Source organism: Marmota marmota, unplaced genomic scaffold (assembly GCF_001458135.2).
Source record: "Marmota marmota marmota unplaced genomic scaffold, marMar, whole genome shotgun sequence".
In the NCBI taxonomy this organism is placed as follows: Eukaryota; Metazoa; Chordata; class Mammalia; order Rodentia; family Sciuridae; genus Marmota; species Marmota marmota.
Window position 1 is genome coordinate 2,046,147 of NW_025999992.1, and position 4,888 is coordinate 2,051,034.

A 4,888-nucleotide genomic window follows, 5' to 3' on the forward strand; every position below is an offset into this window, starting at 1 on the left:
TTTTCTTTCTCGTTCACTAAGGGGTTCTTGACCCTGTAGGGAAGCTGGACAGTTTAAAACGTGTCTGCATCTGTTGAAATGACCGTAAGACTTGATCACTTATTCCCATAAAACGATAAATCATAAAAATATATTTTCCTTGTTTCAGCATTTTATTGGTGCTTTATTTTTATTTTATGGTTTTCCAGAATGTCACTGAAGACATGTTCCATGTTTCCACAACAGCCCAGCCAGGGACAAAGGACAGAATTCTTCTTCTTTTTATTTTTTTTTTTGGTACTGGGGATCATTCCCAGGGTGCTCAACCACTGAGCCACATCTCCAGCCCTTTCTTGTAATTTGTATTTTGAGAGAGGGTCTTGCTAAGCTGTTGAGGCTGGCCTCAAACTTGCAGCCCTCCAGCCTCTGCCTCCGATCTGCTGTGTTTGTAGACGAGCATTGAGCACCTCTGCACCTGGAGTGGGATCAGGTTCTTGTTGGACGACTTTTCCTAACACCCTGGAGATTCCCTCTGGCTTCTCTGAGGCGAGGCCAGCTGTTAACTCTATGGTGGTTCTCTGTACTGAATCCTTTCCCCTCTGGCTCCTTAGGTGATTCTACTTTAAGTTTGGCTTCCAGAAGTTTCCCTATCACATACCCAGCCAAGTCTTCCTTGGTGGCTGGCCCATTTCAGACCTTCAGCCTCCTGGACCTAGAAGTTAGCATTTTTCATCAGCTCTGGTGATCGCTGAGCCATTCTGTCCTCGAGTGCTGTGTCCTCCCGCCCTCCAGGACTTCTGGGACTATGTTGACCGCTGGACTTTGTGCCATAGGCTTCTGGGTGTCTCTGTTTCTCCAACCCTGTTGTCCGCCCCCCACCCCATTGATAGTTTCTATTTATCTGCCTCCAGTTCACTCATTTAAAATTCTGCCTTTATTTGGTTCTGTTGGCCTACGGTGCTTACAAAAGGAGTCTATTTTGTAAACCCATCGTGTAAGAATGAGCGCCTGCGATTGTGAGTTGATAGGGCGGCCAGCGCCCGCCTCCCTCTGACCTCACTCCAGGTCTGAAGCGGGTATCGCACTTCATTCGTGGGTGGACTCCCACCTCTGCGATGGCCGCTGGCCTCCTCCTGCTGCAGGTTCGCCCCATATGGTGGGATCTGCGTGTCATCCTTTCTTCCCTTGGCGTCTCCCAGCCGGTGACTTCTGTGTGACAGGACATTGCCGACGTACTGCTTCCTTCCCTGCCCAGGTTCTGCTCTGACTGGGCTGGTTTTCTGGTAGGTCCTCGAGCGTCCTCCAGGCAGACCTGCCATGGTCACAGCACCACCTTTCACATCAGGCTTCCTTGCCTTTGGCTGCTCTGGCTCACCACCTTCCTTCGTCCTGCAGGGCAGGGATCCCTGGGGTGTCCAGCTGTGCTATCCAGGACCCGCCCTTGCCCTGGCTGGATTGTCTCCCCAGTTCTGCCAGGTTTGTTAGAGAACCTTTGTCCTCTGAAGGAACTTCCTTTCTGCTCCTGTTTAGAAGACAGCTTTACGAGTAACGAGCAGGGCTGAGTTTTATTTAGAGCCTCTCTTCTGCAGACGGCTCTCTGCTCTTAGGCGAAGTGGGATGGTCCTGGAGTTCCTGGGGGACACCCTTCTGGTCACAGCACACTGTCCCTTTAAGACATACAGGCACTCCGTTTGATGTTCTGTTGCAATCTCTCCATTTATTATAAATAAAATTTCATGATCTTCTTGAGCTGGTTTTGTTCTTTGAAAACAGTTTGGACCATATTAGCCTCGTTGTGTGGATTACAGAGCTGATCTTTGTTTTGTATCAGGAATTGTTTGGTGTAAGCAGATCAGGTCTCGGGGCTTTGGCAGGGCTCACTGGTAAAGCTTCACGAAACTGATTTATTTTCTGTTTTGGGGGGAGGGGTTTTGATTATCAGATAAATTTGACTATTTAATAAATGGTGTTATGGTTTAGATAGGACGTGACTCCCCAAAAGTCATGTCTGAGACAATGCAAGAGTGTTAAGAACCAAAATGATTCGATTATGAGAGAACTAACCTAATCGGTGGATTAATCCACTCACATGGATTGACTGGGTGGTGACTGTAAGCAGGTGGGCTATGGCTGGAGGGGGCGNTCTCATATGTATTCTGTCTTCAATTGAGTGCTCAACTTATCAACGTTCAGCCTGAGGGTGAGGGCATGCACTTAGAATCACAGCTGTTCTGACCTTCTACAGACGTGGCTACCGGATGGACCTGGTGTTTGCTGCCTCCCCAAGGTTGAATGTGGGCAGCTCCCCCATCAGTGTGCTGGTGTTAGGAGGGGGCTACAGAGGTGAGCAGGCATCAATGAGGTCCTAAGGGCTCTGCCTTCAGCAATGGGGTGGGGTCCTCAAGGGAGCCTGGGGCCCTCTCATGTGAGGCTGAAGGGGAGGCTGACCGCCCAGCTTGGGCAGAGGGCTCTGTCCAGGAGCTGGCTCTGAAGGTGCCTGAGCTCTGGCTTCCAGTTTCCAGAAGGGAGAAGCCAATTTCTGTTGTTTAAAAGGCACCCAATCCAGGGGACTTTATTACAGCTGCTCAAACTGACCAAGACATAGATGAGCAGTTCCATTTTTGATGAGTTTAGAATTTTTGCATGTCACTTTTTTAAACTCATAAATTATTTAGGAATTTATATTTTATTACCATAAGTTAAAAATTATTTTTGGTTAGTCATTTATAATTTAATTTGATATTGGTTAAAGAACTTGTTAGTCAGGATTGGTTAGAACATGCTTCAATAATAAGCAACCCCCACATGTCTGCGGCTTAAAACAACATTGGCGTCTTACAGGCTCTCACAGGCTGGTGGGGACTGCTAGGGTTGTTGCTTAGAGACCAGGCTGATGGAGCAGTCATCAAACATTGCCAGAGCCAGGTCAGGCAAGGGAGGGAGGGTCCCCTGGAACAGGAAGTGCTACAGGCCAGAACTAGTTTCTGGAGAACTAACCTAATTGGCGGATTAATCCACTGATTAATCCACCGATTGTGGGCCAGGTTGTCACAGTCACACGCAAGGTGCGGTGGAGTGGAGAACGGAGGCAGCTTGGGCCAGCTCGTAGGATGACATCAGTTCTAGCTGCCTTTCCCCGTGCTGGGGATGGATCAGGGTGTGCATGGGCCAACCCAGCGCTCTACAGCGGGCACCAGAGCGCAGCCATTCCTGGCCAGTTTCTGCAGTCGTCCCTGTATCTTTGAAGAGTTTATACACTTTCTATCTGCAGGGGGTTGAGATCTATGAATAACCTGCCAGCAACTCTGACTGGGCTGCTGGGTCTCTCCTGCTTTCCCTTGACTGGCACTGGTTGTGACCTTCCCTCAGGGCCACGCTCTGCTCCTGTGGCCTTCACCCTGCAGTAGGCGTGGAAGCGAGAGCTGGGCTCCAGTTTGTGAGGACACAGGCCTGCTCTCTGTCAGGAGTGGTCCTGGCCTTGATGGGAGAGTGTGCGAGCTCCCACACTGGCTGTCCTTACCCACCACCAGGACCTGACACTGGTGGTCACCGCACGTGACCATCCTGTCCTTTATGTCCCTGGACGACTGCAGTCATGTCCTTCCTATACTCCGGAGTGCATGGAGACCCAGGAGGACGAACCACACCTGCCCTTCCCAAGCCCCACCTCCAGACCTGCACTCCCTCCTGACCATGCTGTCTTCAGAAAAGTACAAGACACTGTCCCCACAGCTCTGGTGGACTTCTGTGGTGCAAATTCTTGTACTGGAAGTTCCCTGTGAAGCTCTCCTTCCCTCAGAGAACAGGCAGCCACTTCTCTCCTCCCCAGAGTGCGTGAGGTCCTGCACGTGCTGGGAGAGAGCCCCGCGGGCCAAGCAGGAAGCAGCTGCTAGTGCAGCAGCAATTCCTGTTCCCTCCCTGGGGATGAGCCCAGGTGGCTCTCGGAGGCTCTGAGAGTCCCCTTTCTTCCTTGGAATCCTATGGCCACATTCCCCCTGGTGCCTCTGTGGAGCCACCTAGCTCCAGTGCTCTCTGCCCTGGGCTCTGGCTGGGGCAGGGATGTGGTTAGGCTCTTGGGCAACTGCTGTCCCCAAGGGCCTCTCTTGAGCTCAGCTGGACCCTACCTGCACACCGGCCCCAGAGGGCTTTCCTCTGAGTCCCTGCCCCCTGCAAACCCCAGGTCCTCTGCTTGCTCTGACCTGCTGTGGCCTCGAGGGGGGGGGGCTGAGGAGCTGCCCCCTGCAGGGCTCACTGCTCCGCAGGAGGCTGGGTGCCTGAGGTAGCAGGACCCACAGTTTAACACTGCTGCCCTGTGTCCCCCACCGCATGGCGAGTGTTGTAGGGAGGCCAGGGCCTCCCTGCACATGTGCTGGCGGCCTCCACAGGGAGGTCAGGCTCTGGGCAGCCCCTGGGCGGGGAGGAGAATGTGCTGGCCGCAGCAGGCCAGCCCTGGCCAAGAAACACAGAGGGAGCTGCCCAGGGCTGGCCACAGCTCCAGGTGCCTGTCTTGTGTGCCGCCTTCCTCTGTGGGGATGGAATGCACATACTAAATTGCTGTGATCCAGATGGTACCAAATGCCAGGAGATGAGTGAACAGCGAAAGAGCCAGTAGACAAAGGCCACTTGTATTTAGTGAGATTTTTATGTGTCTATTTTCCAGTCTTGGAAATATATGCATTAATGATTCGGTTTTATTTGGCTTTAGAAAAAGCCTTCTTGGTCTCTAACTCTTGAGTCTTCTCCAAAAGGCCAGCCAGAACTTCCAGAGGAATAGGCCCCTGCAGAGTGCACAGGGCTTGGCTTGGTGGGCTCCAGGCTGGTCTCCCCACAGCACCTTCTGCCTTCCACCTGCTCCTCTCCTCCCCTCTTCCCTCCTCCCCTCCCCCTCTTCCCTCCTTCCCCTCCCCTC